General features: G+C 43.2%; 1 protein-coding gene across 5 annotated transcripts in view; it reads left to right on the top strand.

Annotated features, from left to right (window-relative positions):
* POU6F2 (POU class 6 homeobox 2) overlaps positions 1-27,954 on the top strand; it is a 485,355-nt gene that overhangs the window by 333,972 nt on the left and 123,429 nt on the right. The window lies entirely within an intron of this gene.

The following is a 27,954-nucleotide window of genomic DNA, read 5'->3' as shown; positions in this document are numbered from 1 at the left end:
ACTGAAGGACGTTTAAAGAAAACTGAAGGGCTAGTATAATGTCAAGGTTAACATTTTAATTGCATAAAACACCAAGAAAGCCTACGCTTGTCATTTTTACAAGGTTACCTTTCCTGTACAATGGAGGCTTTTATCCAACAACTATATGCGAGTTGGTGCCATGACACAGAATGTGACTTACATAAATGGAAGAGTTCACACTCTTTTTTCCCATATAGCTCCTCCAGAAGGCACCGTCAAGTAGCTAAAGTAGCTAAATTGTGGCCTTTTAAACCTTTCCTCGCAGATAAGAAATGCACATATACGTGTCATTTTGTAGTTTTGAATGCACAGGTCCTAATTCTCCCCTTAATTCCCCCCCTGTGTCTGGCCCCTTCCGTGCCCACAGCCCCATCAACTTCAAAGAGGGGTTTGCAGGTAGAATGGCAGATAAGCAGTGAAGAATGTAGCTTTTTTGGATGATGTGATCACGTAACAAAAGGCTGCTGTAACCCTGCAAGAAGCCAAAGTTAAGGTTACTGTTGGAGCCTTAACTCTGAATTCCCTGAATCTAGGGCAGTCCCGAGTATGTAGCCCCCCGGTGCAGTACTCCACAGTGTTTTACAATGAGCGGCACAAGAAAAAAGAAAAAAATCTTGTAAAGGATGGGAAGCCTTTCAGATCTCTGCATTGGATCTAATTTTTTTTTTTTTTTTGAAAAATAACTCTGCAAGGTGGAAAAGTAGCTGAAGTAAGTTTCAACGTGTTAGGCACACTTGGGAAAATAACAGCTTTATGTATAAGGTACAGAAGGGATGTGTCCTTATTGGTTTATACACCAATGTCTACTTAACGTTTGTATTTCGTAAGACTCAGGAAGAGACAGGAGGTTGTCATCCATAAGCATGACCCTCGTTCCCACCACCAGACTCGAGATTGAGATCCAAATTCTCAAGTGTTGACGTAAAACACCTGTCATTGCCTTAAATATCAATATGAAAATGTAGTCCCTTTAAAGCAGGACTGATTCTTTTTAAAATCAGAACACCACCACTCATCAGTTTATACTCTGTGAGTATAGGAGAATGTTCGATTCCCTGTGTACCGCACACCAGTTTTATTCCCCCAGCCAGAAGGAAGGCAGGACTGTCATCACCCGAAGCCAAAAACATGGGTTTGGCTGAATGGAGACGAAAGAGAAAACACACAGGTCAAGAGCCACCAGCAGGAGATGCCTGGTGGAAATCCACCTGCCTTCTGGCCTTGGCCAGAGTTCCCAGCCATCCTCTGCCTTCTCCACCTTCTGTGTGAGAGAGGAGCACGGACTGGGCTTGGGAAGAGAGGGTAAAGACAGGAAATAAAGAAACACACACGTGGAGTGGACCTGTTTCATTTCCAACAGAAGGGACCCCAACCTGAACTAGGGAATACTCAGGAGGATAGACCTGATTTCCCTGTTTGGATAGGGCCCCCGTGCTATGTGGTTTTTAACAGTATCTCAGAAAAAAAGATTAAGGGCTGGATTATCACCAAGTGTCTGTCCAACGTTCCTGCTGAGCTCTTTGCCCGTCCTCACTCCCTGAAGCAATGAAAAGCCTCAGCCTCTAACTGAAGCTCTTTTCTGAAGAGAAGAGTCAAGGAGAATCTGCTCATACCAAGCAGGAGGAAATAGTGGCCATATGGGCACATGCTATAAATGTAAAAAGCAGCTCGGGTACTTATTTTTAAAAATATATAAAATCATATCAGTCTTCTGCTCACAACCTTCTACTGGTTAACCCTGTCACTCCTAGTCACCTTCTCTAGCTTCAGATTGTTTCTGTGACACTTACCACCTTTTCACCATTTCCCATGAAATCTACCTACTTATTATGCTCAGTAACCTTTTCCTCTCCACTAGAATGTAAGCTCTACAGGGGCAGAGATTTCTGTCTGCTTTTATTCCCAATGTTTCTTTAGTACCTAAAATAGCAGCTGCCACTTGCTAGGTGCTCAAGAAATAATGTTAAATTAATTAATTAGTCATCCATGGATAACATCGCAGCATTAAACAAGACAAAAATAATCTGATGGTGCACCTATGTGGGTGTAGGGATAAAGATATACATGGAAATAGCCATGTTGATGAAAAAGTCTCATGTAAAGGCAGATAGAGATACATATTGGGTAGATGGAAATAAAGGAATCCAGTAGGCAAAAGCTAAGTGAAGAGATGCCTGGGTGGCTCGGTTGGTTGAGTGTCCGAATCTTGGTCTCCACTCACAGTTCGTGAGATCAAGCCTTGTGTGGCCCGCTTGATATTCTCTCTCTCCCTCTCTCCGCCCATCCCTCACTCTCTTAAAAAAAACAAACAAAAAAAAAGCTAAGCGAAGAATCTATCCTAGAAAACAGAAATGTTTAAAAAACGGAAAAAATTCCTCTATAGAGGTGATGGTGACATTGAATTAAATTTTATAAGGACTTTAGGAGGTACCAAAACACAAAATGAATCTGAATAATACTATTTAAAAATAGATTAATAAGGGGCACCTGGGTGGCTCAGTTGGTTAAGTGACTAGCTCTCGATTTCGGCTCAGGTCATGATCTCACAGTTCATGAGTTCAAGCCCTGCATCGGGCTCTGCGCTCACTACACAGGACCTGCTTGGGATTCTCTATCTCCCTTTCTTTCTACCCCTCCCGTGCACTCTATCTCCCTCTTTCTCTCCCTCTCTGTCTCTCTCTCTCTCTAAATAAATAAACTTAAAAAATAGATTAATAAACTAGAAACATCAATGAACGGAATATACAAAGAGCTGGGGGTAACACTGAATGAAATTTATAAAGAAAGAATATAGGAGCTACCAAAACACAGCATGAATTATCAGAAACATCAATGAATAGAACATACATAGCTAAAAACCGAATGGCACTGTACCTTTATGCCGTGAAAATAAAAGAATCATAGATTAAATCAACCAGAGGGGAAAGAAGATATGGAGAATAGACAATGATGATCCAACGTAATATATTTGACTTTCCAAAGAAAAAGGAAGATGTAATAGAAAAAATATCTGGACATGAAGAAAGGACTGAATCAGCATGAAATCTGTGTTTGGGGGAAGAAATTAATGCAGAACACTTGCTATAAGGCACATTTTGATACCACTACTGAACTTAAAGGTTAATTATTCAGACACAAAGGCACCGAAAGGAATTTATCTAGAAAGGATAACTAGTAAGCTGGTCTCCAGCTTCTCTGCAGAAATACGAAATGGTGGGGCCAAGTCAGTAAAGCTTTGAGAGAAAAGTGGCTAGAGCATTTTATACGAAGCCAAGCAGCCACCCAGCATTGAAATCACTACCAAGTGAGAAGCCAAGAAACATAGCTCTGTTGAAAACCAACTCAACAAACAGGTAGAGAGAGAACCTACCTGGCTTCTTGTAGAAACCAAAGTTCTTACAATGGCATACAAGATCCCATACCTCCTGCTTTCTCTAATGTTTCTACCTTCATTCCCCAAAGCCTTCCTCACTCACCTCCTGGGTCATCCCCAAACACATCAACCACACTGCTAGCCTTGCCCTGTCTTCTGCCTGGAGGATTCTCACCACATGCTGGATTGTCTTGTTCCCTCACCTGTCTTGTGCCCTCCTTACTACCCTATCTAAAATTTCCATGCCCACAGACACCCTCTTTTTCTCTTCTCTGCTTGATTTTTTTCCTTAGCTATTATCACCACCTCACATACTCGACTTCCTTTCTGTATCTTGTTTCTTATCTCTCTCCTCCCACTAGAATATAAGTTCCCTAAGGACACTGAGTGCTGTTTTGTCTATCTCTTTATTCTTAGAACAGTGCTGAAGCATAGTAGGCATGCAAATATTTATTGAATGAAGGAATAAACCCCCTGGACTACAAGTCCATGCTTCCCATCCATCCCCTTACATTTATTTAAAAAAATTTTTAATGTTTTATTTATTTTTGAGACAGAGAGAGACAGAGAATGAACAGGGGAGGGGCAGAGAGAGGGAGACACAGAACCCGAAGCAGGCTCCAGGCTCTGAGCTGTCAGCACAGAGCCCGATGCGGGGCTCGAACCCACAGACTGTGAGATCGTGACCTGAGCCGAAGTCAGACGCCCAACCGACTGAGCCACCCAGACGCCCCTCCCCTGACATTTCTGAAACCAGAGTGAACCCAGAAGTTGATGAGCAGTCTAAGCACTGAGGAGTCTGAAACCCAAGTCTTATTAGGACAATCTAATGAATACTTAACCTTTGTGCTAATTGACCTTAAATATATTAGAAGGAACATCAAAGAAGCCTCATGTTGCTTCTTTGGTATTGTAAAAATAGTTTGGACATTTACAGAGAGGTAGATTTTCAGTTTACCAAGGAAATTGCCTTACAGTCAGGGCTGATGATAGAATTGGCCTTCTCACAAACACTGACCTTCACTGCCAATTATGAATTGCAAAACAGATGTTGGATGTTTTCTGAAAGGGACCCTGGGCAAGAAATTCCTGCCATGTAAAACAGTTTAGTCTGGCTCCGTTAGAGACAGCCCCCAAGTTCTTCTCCTGCTCGGAGATTCCATAATGCGTGCGTGTAGTGTCCCTTGTTCCATTGTGGGTAATGGTGTTTTGCAGATGTTTCTATTTGGGGACTGCAACCATACTCCTGACTGCAGGTCCCTGCCTGCTTCACCTGTTCCTACTGGCTACGCATTGAATCACAGCCCTTCCAGTGGATAGGAGCCCTGCATAGTTGATTGCCTGGTCTTTCTGGAAGAGATTTACAATTCAGCAGTAATTCCAATAGGAGAAATATGTCTACTGTAATGGAGTAAGCAGGTCACCTCCTATTCCGGTAGAAAATTGTAACGATGTTGATATGACTTCCAGGCAATTCCTCCAAGCTAGACATGGGCCCTGGCTGAAGCAAGAGTCCACATTTCTCTGCAGTGAAGATAAAAGACTTAGGAGAAGGAGCTAAAGATTCTAAGAGAGTTGAGCTGGTTCCAGGCATTTCAGTGAGAGGGTGCCTTCTTGCTGGGTGTTAGAAGAAAGACCATGAAACGAGTATGTCTGTTTGCCTGCATTTTGGTTTTGTTGTCTTCACTTTTCTAGAAATCATAGTGTGTGTGGCTAGTGCTGTTTCTGAGTCCAATTGACAAGATGCAGCATTCATGGTAAACATTCATTGCCACAGTCAAAATTTTAAACTCTTCTGCTTATATTTAAAAAAAAAGGATGGGGCGCCAGGGTGGCTCAGTCGGTTGAGTGACCAACTTTGGCTCAGGTCATGATCTCATGGTTTGTGAGCTTGAGCCCCGCGTTGGGCTCTGTGCTGACAGCTCCGAACCTGGAGCCTGCTTCAGATTCTGTGTCTCCCCTCTCTCTGCCCCTCCCCTGCTCATGTTGTCTCTCTGTCTCTCTCAAAAATAAATAAACATTTAAAAAAATTCAATTTGGGGCGCCTGGGTGGCTCAGTTGGTTAAGCGTCTGACTTCGGCTCAGGTCATGATCTCACAGTCCGTGAGTTCGAGCCCCACGTCGGGCTCTGTGCTGATAGCTCCGAACCTGGAGCCTGCTTCAGATTCCGTGTCTCCCTCTCTCTCTCTGCCTTCCCCCCACTCATGCTCTGTCCCTCTCTGTCTCAGAAATAAATAAACATTAAAAATTTAAAAAAAAAAAAAGCTTGTTGGGACTGGAAGGTTGGGAGCTAAATTAATTGTGATTTTATTTTATAGGATACATGAACTAAACTGTAGCAAAGATAGGGAGATATGAGGCTCTGGGGGAAGAAAGAAAGAAAAGAATTATTCCCAAGAGTTCTTTGGAAAGGTACCTCCTTAGTCCCAAATGATGGCAATCAGCCTCCTGAGCCTTAAAGTAGGCAACTTTTCAACAATCTCCTGGAACCATGGCAGTCACAACCTTCATAGAGGTGGTCTGGATGAAGCTTCAAGTGACCAAAATTAAAACATAACAAAAACTCCAAACTGCTGTGGTCATAAGTACAACACTTCACTGTGTTTTGCAGCGTTTCCATGACTGAGATGTATCGTACTGTCAATTTTCGTATCCTGCTTTACTGCCGTAGAAAGCAAGCTTTGTGTTTCCCGGTCATTGCCGATGGGGGATAGCTATGTATAGATTAGGACTTTTGAGGGAAGCTCGCTGTGCTAATTCTGTAAACCATCTGAGAGAACCTTCTTTCCATTTGTAAATGTTTCCTTAGCAATTTCCAATGCTAATGTTTCCAGAGAAGCATAAGGACTCTAGAGTCACGCTTCACTTCGAGAAGGACTTTCCTGGCCTGACGTGTGCCCGGTCTGTGGTTAAGCCGTATAGGCCAGTTAACCACCAGGGGCCTTTCCGAGAGTTACAGGAGGTTGAGTGTGGCATGTAATAAGTACTCAGTGAACGATCAGAAAAGTTTTTGACTGTGTAAGTTGATGTTTTCAGGTTGCTAACTCTGCATTGTTAGAAAAATAAAGTCCACGAGTTTATAGACTGTTTTCATTCTTCTCTTTCTGGCAGGCAGCCTTTCTGTACCAACTGCCTCTTGTCGTAGCTGCTGGAAACAGGGCCGCCCTGCTTTTCGAGAGGCTACCTTCCCTTTTCCATCCTTTTCCCCCTTCAAACCCCTGCACCTATCTCACAGATCTCTAACTTCAATCCAAGTGAGAGTCTCTAGCAGCAGGAAGAGTGATGGGGGAGGGAGAACAGAAAGGAAAGAATGAACACTTTTGATGTTCCTACTTCATGGATGGCTGGGGGCTTTACATGCGCTATCTCACTTTCCCTTTGGAACATCCGTGTGGAGTCAGTGATTTTCCTCATTTTATAGACAGAAGACCTAAGATTCGGTCAGCAATTGGCCCCCAAAGAGTTACCCGATCCTTTTGACCTACTTGTCCTGTGGGGAAGTCCTGCCAGTTCAGGTGAGAGAAATTGGTTAAGAGCAGACTGAGGTTCTCCTTGAGTTCACGTTCTGTCTAACGCTGTGTTCTAACAATAATATCGGTAAAGATGTAAGTAACAGTAGTAATGACAGTAGTAGAAATCTCAGAAGGAGTATGCCTCCTGATCTCTCGACAGGACTCAACATTCAACCGGCCATCTTTTCAGTGTTCCTGTTTTATTTTTAAAAAAAAAATTTTTTAAACGTTTATTTATTTTTGAGACAGAGAGAGACACAGCATGAGCAGGGGAGGGGCAGAGAGAGAGGGAGACACAGAATCGGAAGCAGGCTCCAGGCTCCAAGCCATCAGCCCAGAGCCCGACGCGGGGCTCGAACTCACGGATCGCGAGATCATGACCTAAGCCGAAGTCCGACGCCTAACCGACTGAGCCCCCCAGGCGCCCCTCAGTGTTCCTGTTTTAAATACTCACATGGTACCATTCAGGTCCCTGAGTCTATGGATTTGAACTTCTGTTATTGCAAAGGACCCTCTGAACACTAGAAAGGACATCGTTTTTGATTTCCATGTGTAACTGTAACACTAACAAAGGGCTTGTGATCTTAGGCGGAGCTGCATTTGACATTCATCCCCACCAGATCCAGGGATTCCAATGAAAAGGTTTGACAGCAAAGTGTTAGGATCTCCAGTAATGAGGCAGAGAAAGACCTAAGAACGGAGCTTGCCCCGAGGCCCCTCTGAGCTCCTGGCCAGAGCCCACTGGTTGTTGGTTCTGTGGTACGTGCAGATCAGTGCTCGGGATGGGGGCGAGCGGGGGGGGGGGGGGGGGGGGGGGGACATCACCAAACACTTCCTGCATCTGAGAAGTTCTTTGTGTTCTATTCTGTGTGACCTGGGAGCACCTCAGTTGGTCTAGCAGGCAGTGCTCTGTGTACACTATCATCCGAAAGACTCACTTTCTCAATCATCTTCCTACATTTGCATCTGCATACTTTTGAAGTAGGTATTTCTAAGACAAGGCAGCAGATTCCTCTCTCCTATGGCTCCCACTTTCCTGTAGCTGAAGGAAAACGAAATGTCATGGTAGTTATGAACTCCAGGAAAGAAATTGACTTTATTAACTGGCCTAATAATTCAAAAAAAAAAAAAAAAAAAAAGGAAAAACCTACTAATGTGGATTTGAGTCTTTGCAAATATCTAGTCTCTGTTTAAACACCTTCACCTCGAAAGTAAGGGAAAAACCACCGAGCACCCGTGCAAGCACAGCCCAAGATGGTAAAAGCTTCCCGGTGACATGGGGTTGTCTCAGTCTGAGGGAAGAAAGAGTTAAGAGCCCACTTTCCCTCTAGGATAACTGAGTCACTCTATTCCAGAGCAGGAATTTCTCTTTCTCGAATCCCTCTACCTCTGCAGAAAGCCATCCTTTAGGCTAAAGGGAAATAAGTGTCACTGAGATGCTTTAACTGGCCTTGAACGTGTTGGAAGGGTGATAATTCCCACAGGACCCTCTAATTCAGTAGCAGCTAAAACAGTCTCCCAGCTGGACATAGAAATAGGCTGCCCACATGGCTGGCACTCACTGATGGTTTATGAAAGTCAGCACACACCCAGAAAGAGCCACAGTCCTTACTAGCGTGAACGCCTCCTTCTTTAATATTCCAAATTGCTTGGGAGCAGTCACAGTGCCTGGAACACAGTAAGCACTCAGTAAGTACGTGTTGCCTGAACAAATGAAGATGTATACACAATTCAGTTTTTGTGCCAATGATATTTTTCAAGTTTAATAATTTATGGTCAAAAGCTAAGAGATGACAAATTGCCATGGGGACTTTTTCACTTACTTGTATTATCTGAGATAAAAGGGTTCCTTAAAAAGAAACTTTTAGGGGTGACTGGGTGGCTCAGTCGGTTAAGCATCCAACTTCGGCTCAGGTCATGAGCTCATGGTTCATGGGTTCAAGCCCCACATCAGGCTCTGTGCTCTCTCTCTCTCTCTCAACAATAAACATTAGAAAAAGAATTTTTAAAAAGAAACTTTTGGAGGTCTTTCTAACTAATTCACTCATTTAATCATGTATTTATGGGATATTACTTATTGGATTTGAACTGCCCCTGAAATTTTAAGCCAGTAAAAGGCTATCCTTGGTATAAGTGGTTATTGGTTCAAAATCTATCCGAAGTATATGGATAGACAAGCTTACCTTTTCCTCTGTATGCACTTGAGCCAATCATTTAAGGTCTCTGGGCCTCCTTTTTCTTATTTGTCAAGGGTGAGGTTGGGCATGATGAGTTCCAAAGACCCTGCCAGCTCTGATTCCCATACATTTGGCAGAATCCTGGCAGAAGAATCTTCAAATTGTAAGTCGCTCTTTCGCTGCAGTTGGCCTCTTAAAGACTTCGCCCTCTATTTCCCTCCCTCATCAACCTGACCGTCACCACAGTAGTAGAAACCCCTTTCTTTCTGGCCACTTGCAGTGGGTTTTCTCTCTTTTCTCACACTAATCCTACCACAATCCCATGGTTTCTAAATACCTCCAAGAGAAATACATGCTCACATATGTCAATAACTTGCAGGCTATGTGTATATGCCATCAATCAGTTAGATTCTTGAGGGTAAGAAATATGCCTCATTATCTGGGCCTTCGCAGGCACCCAACACAGTGCCCAGAACCCAGGGGAGACCAGTAGTACTCAAGTATAGACGGTTATTTCCTGTACTAAAAGCTTGATTGAAAGTGGCTAGTTCCTCAGCCCACTGGAGATCTACCTGACCATAGTCAGCCCACTGGAGACCTACCTGATCACAATCTATGGAGCTTGGGAATCTGTCTTTTTACAAGCATCCTGGGTGCTCCCTCTGTACCCTGAAGATTGACTGACAGCCTTGGTAATGAGACAGACAACAAATATGTGTCAAATGTTGAATGAATGTTTCCAAAAGAAGGGGAACTTACCCTTTCTCCCCAACAAAGGTCTTAGACTCACAAGGGCAACACCAGGGAGAAAAGGAGAAGAGACACAGGGAAAAACAAACAAACAAACAAACAAACAAACTTACACTTAACCAGCAGACATTAAGTATCTGCAGCAAAGGAGCCCATCTGCCCTCTCAGGAAAGAATAAACCAAGGCTCAGATGCTCCAAGATCCACGTATTGAACAAGCGGGACTTGTTCAACTTCATTTTGACCCCTGCTGTCACTTTAAGTTCAGGGACTGAGGCTGGGTCTTCCCCTGCCTCCAGATGACCATCCAGGGAGGTCCGACAGCTTCTCTGGTCACTCCTGAGTAACACAAACACTACTCCACTTTAATAAGAATGATGTACAGATGCAATAATAGTCAAAACCCTTGCTGGATTTGAAGTTTTTGGCTCTCCTCGCCTCCCACATCCTCTCTCAACAAGGACACTTGTGGTTGGGGAATGGAGTCGGTCAGCACTCTCTCTCTCTCTCTCTCTCTCTGTTCCCGCCTCAGGTTGCAACTCCTCCACCCTGACTACGTACAGTTTCTGACCTCTTCAGAGGTGAGGAAAGCAGGGACACCCTGACGTGCCTGGCTCTCTGTCAGCTAGTTTCATGCTCACTGGACTTGGGGATATTTACAGCTGACCCTTATTCTGAGGGGTGGTTTTGTGGATCTTGGGAAAACTTCCGATGCTGGCCTCTCAACTATAGACGGCTTGATGTGGATGATGCCCTACCTCTAAATGCTCCGTGCTGAGATCTGTTCCCCCACCACAGGACTCTCTCACACGGGGTCCAAGAGGGTCCACACCAGCGCTGCCTCAGGCACATGGCCCACATCTGGCCCCTAGACTATCTTCACGCAAACCTGAGCTACCAGCCCACCAGCTCCGTCTCTCCTTTGCCTCCCCAGCAGAGCAGCCAATCTGCCTGCCTTGCACCTTTTGCATTTGCTAAGCTAAAGCCCTGTGTAAGTCCATTGAGTCTCCCCAGCACCAAGGTACAAACAAGCCCTCTGCATCATCCCGCAGAAGCCCCTCTTCCTTGACCTGAGGTGAAGGGTAAGGAGTCCCTCCTCCTTGGAGGGGGTGGGACTCACAGAACACCAGTAGCTCTTTCTAAAAGTACGGTTTAAAATTCTATTCCTTTGTAATATGGAGGAGGAGTTAAGAGATGTCCACCTAATTCTCAGAGAGCCTCTTCAAAAACAGGGGCACCTGGGTCCAGCAATGTGTTGTTGTGTCTGATATGTGCCATCACGAGATCACTTTAAGCCCCACCCCACCCCCAATAGAAAAAGACTGCACTGGAATATTTTAGTGTGACTTTAGTAAAAGCTACTAACCCCCCATTAGAGAACCTTTGAGCTCACTCAGAATGAATCTCCACGTGGCAGAGAGGCCTTCAGCTCTCCCCACCTGGGAGGTCCAAGAGTACAAGCAAGAAGTATCGAGACCAGACCTAAGAGAATAAAAACCATCAAAGGGGCTAGAGTTCCCTCTATCACCTGTGGCCCACCTTCCAAACTCTGAATCTCTGTCTCAGGTCCTCCCTCTCCCCATCAGTGGACACCATCAGAGACCCCATGTTTCAGAGAAAGCCAGTGCCCTTCTCCCCCATTTGTAGCCTGATCCCCAGTAGTTCTTAGCATTGGGTAGATATCTATGGATGAGCTCCAGAGACATCTGAAATCCCCTGAAAAGTTATCTTAAAATTGCAAATAGAAACACGTCTATCAGGGAGGGGTATATATTTTTTAACATATTCTCAAGAGGGTTCATGATCCAGGCTTAGCGCAGCCTTAGAGGCTCAGCATGGTCTCAACAAGGACAACACTGTTCTTGCAATACAGTATTTATGCCTGACAGCTACGGAGGATACGTGTACATCCCATCACCAAGATGTCATCGCACAGCACCTACTATGTGCTAAGTGGGAGCAGAAGAAGCTGCACAGGAAGATGAGCTGGGTTTTAAAAGAAGAATAGGGTCACATCAGAGAGAAGTGAGGGAAAAGACCATGTCAGAAAGTGGAACAAGCATGCGTGGAAGCAGGACACAGGAAAGCCAAGCGTGTGTGCGAAGTGATACGAAGGCAATTCAGTTGGAATGGAGGTCACAGACGGGAGGATGGTAGGAGCTAACACCAGAAAATGGGGCTGAGGCTAAGTGGTGAGCGGTTTTAATGTAAAGAGTGAAGACTTAAACTCATTTCAGAGAAGAAGGGTAAAGGTGAACATCGTTAAAAAAAGTATTAACCTATCACATTGTATCGTGACCGGCCATCTGCATGTCTGTTTTCCCAGACAGAATGTGAATGGACTGTAGGAAATCGGAGTCTCATTCATGTTTATACTTCCCTGGCACACGAGGTGCTTAATAACTTTTTAGAGTACGGAGGGAAGATAGGTCAAAAGGAAGGAAGGGAGGAACGTGGGGGGAAAGAAGGAGAAAGGGAGAAGGAGAAGCAAGGGAGAGCTGTACTTCAAAAATATATTTATTTTGGGGGTGCCTGGGTGGCTCAGTTGATTAAGCATCTGACTCTTGATTTCGGCTCAGGTCATGATATCAATGTTGATGAGGTCAAGCCCCACGCACATAGGGCTCTGTGCTAACAGGGCAAAGCCTGCTTAGAATTCTCTCTCCCTCTCTCTCTGCCCCTCCCCAGCTAATGCTCCCTCTATCTCTCAAAATAAATAAATTCATGCAAAAAGATCTAAAAAAAAAAAAAAAAAAGGCTTTAAAATATACATACTCGAGGCGCCTGGTTGACTCAGTTGGTTAAGTGTCCGATTTCGGCTCAGGTCATGATCTCCCAGTTCGTGAGTTCGAGCCCTGCATTGGGCTCTGTGCTGACGCTCAGAGTCTGGAGCCTGCTTCTGATTCTGTGTCTCTCTCTCTCTCTCTCTCTCTCTGCCCCTTCCTCACCCTCAGTCTGTCTCTGTCTCTCTCCCAAAAATAAACAAACAAAAAATAAATAAATAAATAAATAAATATACTTATTTTATTTTATATATATTTTGTGGATGGTAGCTACATTTATGGTGGCATAGCATAACCTACAGAGTTGTTGAATCACTATGTCATACACCTGAAACTAATGTAACATTGTGTGTCAACTGTACTTTAGAAAAGGATCACTTACAATGTAAAAATCATTTCTATGAAGGTGCATATATATATATATATGCGCATGCACACACACACATATTGGAAGAAAAAACAGAAGACCATTACATTGGTCCAGGCAGGCAACAACAAGAATGAGTAACTTATGAGATGCTGTGTTGCCATAAAATTCAAATTCCCCTCTTCTTCTAAACACCTTATCTGTAACATGTTCAAGATGTGTATTTAATGTCGTAATTCGTTACAAGTAGAAAGGATCTCTAGGTGTTGTTTTGCCGATACTGTTAGTGAATTTGTGCTCATCCCACCCTCCTGCCCAGTTTCCCTCATGCACAGAGCATGCATTTGCTGATGGGGAGGAGTAGAGCCTGGCCATGGAAAGAGGAGGATAGCCACTGACCCGTGGGGTCCCCCTGCATCTACATGGGCATTCTGCCCTTCTACCACTGGCTCACTTAACCAGGCATCGTGATTGTTATGCCTGGCTGACTTCACATCCTGCTAGCTAGGACATACTAAAAACCTGACCTTCAACTCAAACCCTCTTAATCCATATGCTCTATGATTTTTCTACCCAGATTGGGTGCAATTAGGGTCAGTTCTGGGTTGTGATGACATTTTTCACTCTTCTAAGATTATGAGTTAATCTGTCCATGGCAGACCCACCTGAAGCCCTTTACTGTTTTTCCAGATAACCTTTCAGAGCATTCTAAGCTTGTCATTTCCTCTTTGACCACGTTTCATATACATATTTCATGTTGAGTTTCTATAGCACACCTTCAAATCTTGAATCCTTAAATGTTCATTCACTTCCTTTATGAACTTTCTAGTTCATAAACAAAATTATTCCACAGAATGTTTAGGACATGGCTACCTTTACCTGTATAGTTACAAAAAAAAAAAAAAAAAAAAAAGGAACACAGGAATTTGACTTTTTTTTTCTCTTATAAATCTATACCCCTCCACAAGGTTAATTGTAGATCCTAGTCTTTTAGAAACCTGAGCAATGAATCCCTTTCACCTCAAAAAGTCTCCCATGATAGGGGCACCTAGGTGGCTCAATCAGTTAAGTGTCTGACTTCAGCTCAGGTCATGATCTCACAGTTTATGAGATCAAGCCCCTCATCAGGCTCTCTGTTGTCAGCGCAGAGCCTACCTCAGATCCTCTGTCCTCCTCTCCCTCTGCCTCTCCCCCGCTCATGTGCACTGTCTCAAAAATAAATAAATATTAAGGAAAAAAAAAAAAGGAATTCTCCCATGACATCTGTTCTCTTGTGAGCCAAGCCAGAACAAGCACATGACATAAGGTAAAAAGAACAGAATAAAGTTAGCACGTGGTGAAACAAATTGCAGTTGCCTGCAATGATCATTTCTCAATTATTTAGTGAACACCTACTATATGCAAGCTGCTGAGAGGAGGCAGGAAGATTAAGAGGAAAACAAAGACTGGATGGAAACATGGTTACCTTCTGTAGAAGATATTTGGCAAAAGAGGCAACTGGGGACCCATTACTCATCGTAGTGCAGGGGCCACACGACCACCTCATAGAAGAGTGCAGACAAAATCAATTCATTCCAGCTATGGTGGGCACCGGGCCCAGCGAGTGGGACAGCTGTTACTCAGCCGTCATGATCTCACAATTCCCTACAGGAACAAGAGTCCTGCTGCAAGGCCTTCTGGATGTTTTTCCCATGAAAAATGGACCATGTGTATTTTATGCAGACTCTCCTGATTTTTCAAGCTTGCTAACCAATTCAAACTTTGTTAAAGCCCTGTGTTGAGCCAGGTACCACCACCTTCTACCTCAGACCTTGGCCTGAGAGTTCTCAGAAGGGGTGAAGATGAGTCCAGAAAGGAGGGCTGGAGCAAATGGGCAGAGCACTACAGTTTCATTCTCTGGATTGGGGGAACTATCATGCAGTCTTTTGCTTTCTATTAGCAATATAATCCTATCTGTGTTTTAGAAAGGTAATTCTGGGGGCAGAGGGGCACTTGACACATGACTTGATATCCTTTGTCGAATTAATGAGACAGAACAGAGAAGTTAAGAAATAGGAGGCCAGTTACCAGGCTCTTCCAGGTGGACGGGAGGATGGGCTGTGTGGTGATGGGCACTGAGGAGGGCACTTGTTGGGATGGGCACTGGGTGTTGTCTGTTAGTGATGGACCACTAAATTCTACTCCCAAAACCAATACTACTCTATGTTAACTAACTTGAATTTGAATACAATCTTGGAAGACAAAAAAATAGCCTCTTTCAATGATCAAGACAATAATAAGGTTAAATTTAGGGGAAATTAAATTTAAGTTTTAAGGGTTAAATTTAACGTGAGCGAAAACAAAAATGGAAAGAAAGTAATGAATGCAGATGCTATCCTAGAGGCAGAGTGGTGCCTTCGCGGGGAGGTCATTAATTATCTTCAGGAAATTTTTCTGGCTTTCCCCCCGCTCTAGGAGTGGAAAGTATGGCACTTCCTGGTCTTCTTGGGGTTTTACGTGCCACGTGACTAGTGTTGGCCAATGAGTTGTGAGGGAAAGTGATGACGCGCTTCCAAGCGGGAGCATTTGATCCCCACCCCCAAAAGCTCTTTCCCCCTGGCATCATCCTGGCCATGTTCAAGAGAGTGACGTGGGCACCTAAGTGACTATAATGATCTAAGAACCCCTGCCAGCTTACAGAGATACAAAAAGAAATAAGCTTTGTTGAGCTAAACAGCTGGGAGTTTAGAGCTACTTGTTACCACGGTATAACCTGATCTAGCCTTACTGATAACATTTGTGTTGCCTCTTGTGTCCAGACTGCCTTAACAAAGTAAAAATAATGTTACTTTATGTCCCATAAGCAAGATCAACCAGCCTGGCAGAAATCCACAAAATATTTGCAAAAACACTTGTGCCTGTACGGGGATATGACCATATTACATTCAGACCTCATTAATTTTCCAGCATCTATTGCTTTTCGTGAATTTTCCGAAGATTTTTCTTGATGGCTCTTTCCTCCAATAGGCTTATCATTAACATAATTATTTCACTAAAACTACTAGTTTTCTTCTTTTTAACTTAGTACATATAAAAGCTTAGAATGAACTATGTGACTCGAATGGCCAATTTGCACACCAATACAACCTAACCAAATTAGCCATGAGGTATATTAATTATTCTACCAAAGAATTCTGCAGTAGAAATGGGAAAAGAAAATAAAAATGAGAATTATAATAATATTTATGATGCAATGTGAGTAATTCTTTGCCATCCAATTAAAGTCATTTTGTGGGGCACCTGGGTCAGTCGCTCAGTCGGTTGAACATCCAACTCTTGATCTCAGCTCAGTTCTTGATGTCAGGGTCATGAATTCAAACCCCACATTAAGCGCCATGCCAGGCCTGAAGCCTATTTCATAAATAAATAAATAAATAAATAAATAAATAAATAAATAAACAAACAAATAAACAAACTTATTTTGTGCCAGATTTATTTTCAGTGAATCTGGAATGGAATTGCAAATCTAGCAAGGGTTTATTTTTAATTCCTATGTTTCAAAATATAAAAATAGATGCAGCTTAAGGAAAGTATTATCAGTTATTGTGCAGGCCAAGCAAACCTAGAATACACATAGTCCTAGATTCATGTCTGAGTTTAGATTTCTTCATCTGCAAAGTGAGAGGAAGTATATGCTAATATGCCATCTCCCCTTCTCAAGAAATGTGCAAGAACCAATGGGGTAAGAGCTATGAAGCTCTGAGGCAACCCTGAAGTTGTTGTATAGGAACAAAATTGAATTACCTGCTTAAGGAGTTTGAAGTTCAGCCTAGATAAGGAAGGCTTGTAGTGACATGGGGGAGTTAAAATGAGGAGAACACAGTCAGATGCTTAAAAAGAAATCTCTTGCTATACATCCTAGGATCCACAGCCTTCTAAAGGAATCAGCCACCGTATCTTTGTCACTTAACTTTTTTTAATCTGAACTGACAGATCACTGGAGAATAACTGTAGGGAATAATCCCCACAGTGGCAGAGGGGATGGATTAAATCAACCATGAAAATAAGCACTGGCCCATGTGTCTATAGCCTAAAAGAAATTTGAGTGAACATAGTGCTGTGTTTAAACCAGGCACAGTATCCACTGAATTGCCTGTAATATTTTCCCCTGCAAATGTTCATTTGAAGGGAAAGGCAAATGCTGATGCTTTGAAGGCCAGTGTTACATCTTGCTTTGTCTGATAAATTTAAAGAAATATGTTATTATCTTATTAGCATAGAAATATAAAATGAGCATACATGAGCATACTTCTCTTTCCCCCATACCCGTAAGTTTATGTTTAGTGAATATGGCTTCACTTTTTTCTTATTTTTTTAAAGTTTATTTATTTTGAGAGAGAGATGGTACACGAGCGGGGAGTGTGGAGGGGCAGAGAGAGAAGGAGAGAAAGGTATCCCAAGCAGGTTCTGCACTGTCAGGGCAGGAGCCCAACTTAGGGCTCGAACCCACGAACTGTGAGATCGTGACCTGAGCCCAAATCAAGAGCCAGACGCCTAACTGACTGAGCCACCCAGGTGCCCCAATATGGCTTTGCTTCTACCTTATCAATGTAAAATTTTCCTTGGGAAAAGCCATGCTCAGTAAATGTTAGCTATAATTTTAAACCTTTTAACCTCCCGTGAAAAGGTGGATTGGCCTTTTGAGAAGGGAGGTCACCAAGGATGCAAATAACTGTGTCTCACGTTTGTGGAGGAAAAATAATGGGATGGAATGTTACACGAACGCTTCTTTGAGCTGCTTCTTACTCCACCGCAATGAATTTTCTGTCATTAAACTCATATGGTATTAAGAAGGGAAGGTGTCATAGTCAATAATGTGCTGTGAACCTCAAACCTCTCACAGCACAACAAACACAGCCCTGACTATTCCTGTGTTGGAGAAAGAGCAGAGCCTAGAGACCTGACATCCAGGGAGTTGCATTGTTTTCCACCGGACTCCTCACTAAGCCTCTGCCAAACTCCAGAAGAGAAGGAAACCAGTTATTATGGGAGGGTTAGGATTTGCCGATGAATAAATTTGGCCTCATCTGTTGAACAAATAGATTTCAAATCAAGAACGAATGTGGCCATAGATAGTCTATGAATCCCTGCAGGTTATGGAAAAATCAATCAAGCAAAATCAAGGAACATGTAGAATCTATCCACGGGAATTGAGTCCAAATGCACATTCATATCTTAGGAGTTCTCATTTGATATGCTGTTAATGCCTGAAGAAGACTTAAAAATCTGATGGGAAAAAGCAGGAGGGGGTTATTTAAATCTTTTTCTGAAGGAAGATCTTATTTTTTAAAAGCCTTAGTGTTGATAGAACTGTATTTTTGTCTTTTACTCATGTTGTATACTTATTTGAAGAGCAGGGTATCCACTCCAGGATCCTCAACAGCTGGCAATCCCTCACAGTGATGCTTTTCTAGGACTTGGGAGAGTCCAGCTAGGCTCCAGGTTATCCTAATTAGTCACAGAAAATTCCAGTTCTGGTTTCCCTCTGTACCTTTCAGGAAACTTTTTTGTATTTCTCTTTCCGTTCCCCTTTGTATTTCTTTTTAAGCTTATTTATTTATTTTGAGAGCAACAGAGACAGCATAAGTGGGAGAGGGGCAGAGAGGGAGAGAGAGAGAATCCCAAGCAGGCTCCACACTGTCAGCTCAGAGCCCCATGCGGGGCTCCAACTCACAAAACTGTGACATCATGACCTGAGCTGAAACTAAGAGTTGGACACTTAACCGAGTGAGCCACACAGGTGCCCCACTCCTTTGTATTTCTTTTTAGACTACTTGGAAGGCTTCGCCTTTAAGAAATTTGTGTCTGTTGGGGTGCCTAGGTGGCTCAGTTTGTTAAGCATCTGACTTCTTCGGTTCAGGTCATGGTCTCTCATGGTTTGTGGGTTTGAGCCCCACATCAGGCTCTGCACTGTCAGATTCTTGGGATTCTCTCTCCTTCTCTCTCTGCACCTCCCCTGCTCGTGCTCTCTTTCTCTCTCAAAAATAAATACACATTGAAAATATATTTATAAAACCTGCGTATGTTAAGAAATTCATATGCATTGACCCCCCTTAACACCTATTTCCATTTTTAATCAAAAATGCTTATTACACTCATTTAAAGCTTCTCTTCAGCAAGAATTAATGAGGTTTCACCACACTTGATAAATTTGATTATAGATGAGTACATGTACTTATTAGAGTGTCAATTAACAGATATATGGATAAAGAAAATGTGATATATATATATATATGTATATATATATACACACACACACACACACACACACACACACACACACACACATACATACACCATGCAGCATTATTCAGCCATGAGAAATAAGGAAATCTTGCTATTTACAACAACATGGATAGATCTTAAGGGCATTATATTAAGTAAAAAAAGCCAGACAGAAAGACAAATACTGTATGATTTCTCTATTTTATGTAATGGAATCTTTAAAAAACCTGAGCTCATAGACACAGAGACCAGATAAGTGGTTGCCAGAGGAGTGGGGTTTGGAGTGGATGAAATGGGTGAAGAGGGTCAGAAAGTACCGGCTTCCAGTTATAAGATATACAAGCCCTGGGGATGTAATGTACAGCATAGTGACTATAGTTAAAATACTATATCGCATATTTTAAAGTTGCTAAGAAAGAAGATCTTAAAAGTTCTCATCTTGTAAGGAAAAAACAATTGTAACTCTATGGGATGATGGATGTTAACTGACATTTGTTGTGATAATCATTTTGCAATATAGACATATCCAAATCATAATGTTGTACACCTAAAACTAATATTTATATGTCAATTATATCTCAAGAAGAAAATAATTTTATTGAGCTCATTTCTTTTAAAGTTTATACATTTTATTTATTTATTTATTTTGAGAGAAAGAGAGCATGAGCAAGGGAAGGGCAGAGAGAGAGAGAGAGAGAATCCCAAGCAGGCTCTGTGCTGTTAGTGCAGAGCCCAACACAGGGCTGAAACTCATTGACTATGAGATCATGACCTGAGCATGTGAGGATAAGATGGCTAAGTTTCAGCAAGTTCCAAAGTGGGTCTTACTCTGCTCTTGCTGTTGACAGAAAGTTTAGCCAGCAACAGAACTCTTGGCTGGGAATCATCTTCTTCCAGAACTTTGAAGGCATTGCTCCAGTGGTTCTAGCCATAGACTTTTGCTAACAGGAGGTCTGATGCCAGTTTGACTTATGTTGCTTTGCAGATGGCCTCTTATTTGTCTCTGAAATCTTTTAAGTTGTTCAACAATCTTTATCTTTGGTGTTCTGCAATTCCATGGGGGAAGTATTGGGATGTAAGCCTCTTTTCTTTCAACTTGGTTGGCACACGGTAGGAAGCTGGAATGACTTCCTAAGGGCTTGGAAGGGTATTAAGAGCTCAGTGTGTTGGGGTGAGATTGGGAACTGACTAGCTTTTTTAGCAAAGAGGACTTTGCTTTGGGGTGCCCACATCCACATTGGACATCCTAATTCTTCCCCAGACAAGTTTTTCAATTTCTTTAGAGGAGAGCCTTCCCCTGATTTTTCCAGAGACTTTAGGTTGGCCTAGCTGTGGGCCATTCTGCAGGAGGAGATGGAAGGAGATCAGCTGCTCACAGTAGGGTCTCCACAAATCCCACTGGAAATTCCAGTCGGCCTTGCCACCTCTGAGTCCCAGGCCTTTGCAATGGCCCCTGCTGCTGCTTCTCTTTGCTTTACTCTGGGTACTTCTTTGCTTTTCCTCTTCCTTGTTTAATGGGCCGTCTAAAAGCTAACATTGCAGTCTCACACTTAATACTTGTGAAAACACTCCAACAAGAGTGCTCCCCAAAATGTCAACAAATGCAGTAATGGGTGGCAAATTGCCCTCATATCTAAAAGAATGTGCTAAAGATACTGAAAGATTCCCAGGTGTCTGTTTTCTGTTTTTTGTTTTTTGTTTTTTGTTTTTTTTTCCAAATAGCGATTTTGTTTCGGTATGCCTTTGCTGGTGGAAGAACGGATTCGTTCTTCAGAAAAACACATTCTCAAAATTATGGAGATAGGAGAATGAGGTGCTCCAGTTGAAGGCCAAGAGAAGAACCACCCCCTCCTGTCTGGGATGCTGGGAGCCCCAGGAGCGATGGCCCCTGACCCCCTCCCTGGGTGATGTTTTAGAATGCAGATTTTGTCCTACTCTCTGGAATCCACTTTTCTAACAAGGTCCCCAGGTGATTTTGTCCACAATTGGAGGTAGGCTGCCAGAGTGGGCAAAAACCAGCTTGGTAAGAAAGAAGTTCCTGTAGTTCAGCAATACCCAGTAATTTGTAGGGATTTTTCATTGGGAGAATTTTTTTTCTCTTTGTTTTCTCCTGATACCCCAACAGATGCTGAGATCTCTGCCTTACATGCAAGAGAAACAAATGACAGATTAAAGATATTTCTGGAACTATAACCATGGCCACACGTGAGGTCGTTACACATCATAATCTTTGAAGCAGAATGGATCTTGCTTCCTTTTAACACTATTGCCAAAAATAAAAGCAAATTTCCCCCAAAAGTTCTCACCTTCTGCAGGTTTTTCAGAGTCCTCCGTTCCCGACACACTGTTTTTTCCATCCACTTTGCAAAGCTCCTGTCCACCAGTGCAGGCTGGAAATGCCCTTAACGAGGGAACCAAAGGGTTCCTGATCTGCACACTTGCTTCAGCTACCTTGGATGTTATTTCTTGGGGCACAGGAGGAAGCAGAAATCCAGATTTACCAACTCAACTTCCTCTGGTTGGGTTGTTCTAGATTCCATTCTTTTTTCTTCTCCTGGGGATTTTAGTGGGCAACACAAGTGAACAATAATTACAGCATTGGGGTGGGGGGAGGGGGTGCCTGGATGGCTCAGTAGGTGAAGTGTCTGACTCTTGGTTTCCGTTCAGCTCATGATCTCATGGTTCATGAGTTTGAGCCCCACATCAGGCTCCACAATGATACTATGGAGCCTGCTTGGGATTCTCTCTCTTTCTCTCTCTCTCTCTCTCTCACACACACAATAAATAGATGATAGATAGATAGATAGATAGATAGATAGATAGATAGACAGATACAGAGTTAGGAAAGCAAGAGCTACATCAGGAAGCATGAGTTTTCTTTTTGGTGGCCCACAAGCCCAGTGATTTGTAAGACTGAAACGATTTGGGAGTCGCTGTTCCTGGTTAAGGACAAATCCATCCAGAGAAAGAACTCTTCCTGTCACTAAAAATGCTCTAGAGACAAGGGTGTCACAGAGTTCTATGGACAATATAAGCTGTTCCCCTACTCAGATACTTAAAATGTCACCAAGCTGAGCCCAGTATAGCTTTTGCCTGATGTCTAAGTGTAGACGAGATATTCTCTTACCATGATGGCAAACTTGTGACACAAATAAATTGCTGTGTGGCCCGTCCCCACCTCCCTTCTGCTCAGATTTTTCACTTCCCTTCCTGCAACCCCATGTCTCTGTTCCTTATAACGACCCATGTCTTGCCCTCAAATTAGCATCTTTATCCTCAAACACACATGTACATTTCCTATCAGCAGGCTTTCAAAAATTTTTTGCCTGCAGCAGGACAGAGGTACAACTGTACACGCTTTCCCAGGAGCTGAACGATTCATCATGGAGCAGACACTTCCAAATTAGCTTCTGTAGCCAGGTGCCTGGACCAGCTCTTCTCAAGAGCAAAGCCTCAGAGGGCATCCCTCCCTGTGTGAGTGTGCAGTTACCTTTGTTCCAGCCCTCAGGAGGAAACAGATTGGCCCATCCATACAGCTGATTCTCTTATGTTCAGGGCTTGGAAGACGCGCACCTAAGACTGAGCCATCCATAACACTCACTTGCTAGGTAAACTTGGAAAGGTCAAGCTGTGTGAACTTCTGAGCCCAAGTTCAACATGTACAGCATGGCAATGGTATCATCTATCCATGTGGTTGTCTTGAAAAGCTAAGTCATTCATAGTAAATTTAAGCACTTTCCAAACTATGAAGCACTATCTTATTTTGAACCCAAACTGCATCACTGGTCTCCACCTGCTCACACAGAGTGTCCACCTTCCACTTGGAAGAATACTTTTCTCTGGCATTTCTGGAGGAGTATCTCGCCAGAGCTCAGGAGCAAGCCCGTGGCTCACTTTGATAGCGATCCTGTTGTTCTGCGCTGTCAGACCCGTGCCCGTGCGGTGGGCATGGCGTTTTCCTCTCTTGGCCACCTGGCATCCTGCGGTCCTGCCCGTGTCCCTCCCTCTGCTTCGCCAGGCACAACCCTCACTTGTGGCTGACCTGAGCCCTCAGAGCTGCAAAGCCATGCAGAGTGGAGAAGGCTTGCCTTCCTAGCCTGTGGCATCCCAAGACAGTATAGTTTGGCTCCCAGTGTGTGAATATGGAGAAACAGCAATTACTATTATTATTATTATTATTATTATTATTGTGGTAAAATACACATAGCATACAATTTGTCATTTGAACCATTTTAAGGTGTACAATTCAGTGGCTTTAAGTACCTTTGTGATGTCCAACCACCACTATCTACTTCTAGAACTTTTTAAACACCCTACCCAGAAAACCCATACCTGCCAGGAGTTACTCCCCAGCCCCCACCCCCAGCCTCTGCAATCACTAATGTGCTTTCTGTGACTATGGATTCACCTATTCCGCACATTTCATATAAATGGAATTATACAGTATATAGCCTTTGGCATCTGGCTCCTTGCACTTAGCCTCATACATTGCCCTCTTTGTTTTTACTTGGTGCCCTTTCTCTCTGCCTAGGAACAGGCTTGCACCAGGGAATGGGACTAAGGATGAATTTGAATAGCCATTACCATTATGCTTTTCTCAGGATTCCGGGGCACTTTATGTTTTTAAATTTTTTTTAATGTTCATTTACTTTTGAGAGACAGAGAGAGACAGAGCACGAGCAGGGGAGGGGCAGAGGGAGAGGGGGACACAGAACCGGAAGCAGGTTCTAGGCTCCAGGATCTGACCTGTCAGCACAGAGCCCTATGCAGGGCTTGAACCCAGGAACCGTGAGATCATGACCTGAGCCGAAGTCAGACGCTTAACCTGCTTAACAGACTGAGCCACCCAGACGCCCCAAGATTCTCGGGAGAAGAAGCCTTCACCCGGCTCCTTCTCCTTGGCCTATATCCTCTATTCTCTGTCAATGTATTGCTATGAGGCTACTCCAAGTTCCCAGACAGGCCCAGAGATACATAAGCAGACTTAGTTTGTCCCCCTTCCCAGCACGCTGTCAAACCCAAACTGCCAGTGTGCCAGCCATGCCCATATATGCCTGAGCCTGAAAAGTGCAAGGAAATGCTGAAGTTGAGATCCCCCCACAGAGTGATTAGATTAACATGATGTTATACTTTGTGTTAACAAAAGTTAGCACTTCCTCTGATACGCGAGTGCCATTTTGCTTTCTGTGGTCCTACGGTGTTTCAAATACCTTGGAGGTATAAGACACATCTGTATTTCTCCAGAATCTTTCATGGACTTGCCCTTCATGTGCACATATGCCCGATGCTTTCACTTTTCCACGTCCCTGCCTTGGAAGTAGCCTTATGTAAATCCCAGCCAATGAAATTCCAATACCTCTAGGGGCGTGTGGCTTTGTTATGTATGTGCTTTCCTGAGGAAACCTCTAACAAAGATTCAAAAGAAGAAAGTTTTTCTAATTTACAGCTGACGTATGGAAACCGAACAAATGGAGAAATGGAAGATTCCTGGTTACTCCTTTGTCATATTAAATTATTTATTGGGGAGGTTTCGAGCCACTGGTTTTGCCACAGTGTTCTCTCTAGGAAATTCAGAGTTGGCTGGAATTTTGTTTGGGGTTTCTTTTTTAAAAGTGTAAGTTTAAGAAAAATGTTAAGTGAATGTAATGTCAATTTCTATGCATCTCTTTTTTTCCTTCATAGCGACTGATATTGTAGTTAAATTTTACATTTACTGTTGGTCTACGTAGTGTATAGTAACCAGACAGGGGGGAAACAATCATAAAAGGAGGTAAATACCAGGGAAGAAAGTATCATTTTTAAAAATTTATTTATTTACTTTTGAGAGAGAGAGAGACTGAGAGAGAACAAGTGGGGGAGGGGCAGAGAGAGAGAGGGAGACACAGAATCTGAAGCAGGCTCCAGGCTCCGAGCTGTCAGTACAGAGCCCCAGGCAGGGCTCGAACTCACAAACAGTGAGAACAATGACCGGAGCCAAAGTCGGATGCTTAACTAACTGAGCTACCCAGGAGCCCCCAGAAAGTAACAATCTTTAATCTTCCATGCATAGGGTCAGAGTTCACACTCAACAATTATCATTTAATCCACAAACATTCTCTATAGTTAAATGTCTTTGAACCTTCCTATCTTGTGTGTATCTCAGTACGCTTTATACAATGAGCTGTTTTAGAGGCTCCGTGCTTTACTGCTTTTTTTTTTTTCACTTTCGTTTTACACAGTGTTATGTAGGTGGCTTTGCTGTTTAGACCAGCGTTGCATTCTTGTATAAACCCCTCATGCTTTTCTTTGCATCCAGTACACGCCTGGACATAGTTTATTATCCATAGGTTTTTTGCCTACCGATGCCAAATTAGCTTATGTAAAAACCTCGAAGAGGTTTTGTGGAGGGTAACTTAATGCCTTTCCAGACAAGCTGCAGGTTATGGGAAGGAAAGAACCAAGCAATGTGAACATAGCAACATAAAGGAATGAAGACACGTTTGGACCCGTGTCTCATTAGTAGGTTAGGGTCTGCTGCACCTCCCCATCTGCCAATATCTGTCTGCCAATATTCCCCAGTATACCCTGCTTCTAAATGCTGATTTAGATAAATGCTTTTCTAACCAAAATGAAACAGTATGGTATTTAAGTCAACCATGAAAATAGGCGCTGACATGTGTGCCCCCCCACCTGAAAGAAATCAGGACGGGCTTGATTTGAATCGGGCAGGAGGCCAGATGCAATCAGATTCCCCAGATCTGTAACTCTACCAAGAGAGATCAAATCCAACTCCTCCAGGACCTTCCAGATTGCCGAAGATCCTGGGAGGTCAGAATTGAGCTGGGCTCCCAAACTGTCAATAAAATGTGATTTTGTACGATAGGAATGGGCGGGTGGTGAAACCAGACCATTCCCTTAAAGTTCCAGTAAATGGGATGACTGGGTATTTTTTTCTAGAGAGACTTAATTTTTTAGAGCATTTTTGGGTTTGCAGCAAAATTGGGCAGAAGGTTCAGAGAGTTCCCACTGACTGGGTATTTTCCAGCCCTCTTTCATACACACCATCTCTACCTTTGGAGTCCCAGAGCACTCTGGACTCACATGCAAGGCAGGGCACACAATGGACTGAGTGGTTGAACAGACCTAGAGTAATTCAGCAACCCGGTGAAAACTTGCCATCCCAACTGGTCCAATGTGGAAGCTCTACGTGGTGTCTGAGAGCACAATTGGTATTTGGTGCCCCTGGGAGCCGTCAAACTACCGTTTCACCAATACGTGTGTGCCTGGCTTTAAACAAACCTGATTTTAAAAAAAGAAATAAAAATAAACAAATCCGATTATATATTTATTTTTTTTTAATTTTTTTTAATGTCTTTATTTTTGCGACAGAGAGAGACAGAACATGAGCAGGGGAGGGCCAGAGAGAGAGGGAGACACAGAATCGGAAGCAGGCTCCAGGCTCTGAGCTGTCAGCACAGAGCCCGATGCGGGGCTCGAACCCACAGACTGTGAGATCATGACCTGAGCCGAAGTCGGACGCTTAACCGACGAGCCACCCAGGCGCCCCCGATTATATATTTAAAATCTGACTTACACCGGAGGCTAATTGGGAGTGATCTGTCTTTCCATCACTTTCAAAAGATAGGCTCTCCACCCTCTCTGAGCTCTAAAGTCATCCCAAACTTCCCAGAGCCTGTGTACCAGCAGTCCATTCTCCACGTTGTCCTTCAGAAATATCACCTAAGCCAGGCGGTGCCATCTGGGCGCTTCTCACATTCTGTAATATCCTCTCTTCCTTCCTTTCGAGGAATGACCCTCACTCTCTTGAACCGTCCTCGCTCTCCTTCGGCACCCTCTGTGAACACTGTCCTGGCCTCTCTAACCCAAAGAAAACTCCCTGTCCTGATTCTCTGGGCCATTTTGGTCTACCATTAGCAGGACTCTGTAAAATTACCCCCAAACCTGATTGTTTCCTATGAGTTAATCTGATCTGCAATAAATAGATGATGAACTCCGTGAAGGCAGGATTGGCTCCTTGAGTCCTACACATTGGCACAGTACTTGTGCCTAGCTGATGTTCAGTAAGCCTAACGAAATGACTCTGAAATTTACAAAAATAGTCACTGCTTGGTTTTCTTACAAAGTTCTCTAGGTGTCCTCAATATACGAATCAATGTACACAGACTTCCCAAGAACATATTTGTTGTGTGAAGGCAGGTGTGCAATATGGCACTTTATGGAACCACAAGATTTTTTTTTTTTAAGGAGCATTTCTTTAAAAATAGGAACTAGTTTAATGTGACAAAGAGGAGTTTTTATTTATTTATTTATTTATTTATTTTAATTCTATTTTTTAAATTTATATCCAAACTAGTTAGCATACAAAGAGGAGTTATTAATGTTGAAAATCTTGACTAATTCTAGGTAGGGGAGAAGCAGGAAGACATTGCAGCCAAGGCCAATGGGTTCAACATCGACGCTTATATTTATTTGTAGGCTTGTTGGAAAGCTTTTAGACTGAGATTCAGGCAAAGAAGGAGGTGAACTTGTCGCAGTAATTTTCTCTAGATCATTCTTTGGCCAACCTGTCTTCCTGCTGCAGAAATCGTTCAGAGCCAGATGGGCATATGAGAACAAATTTACTGCGCTCAGCGTTAAGAAGCTGGGCCCACCAACTCCTACTTTTCAAAGAACAAGGGAATCTTGAAAAGATGATATCATTCTCTCAG

This window comes from Panthera pardus, unplaced genomic scaffold, assembly GCF_024362965.1.
Source record: "Panthera pardus isolate Hobbes unplaced genomic scaffold, ASM2436296v1 HiC_scaffold_8, whole genome shotgun sequence".
NCBI lineage: Eukaryota > Metazoa > Chordata > Mammalia > Carnivora > Felidae > Panthera > Panthera pardus.
The sequence above is the reverse complement of the archived record's forward strand: the minus strand, read 5'-3'. Positions and strand labels throughout refer to the sequence as shown.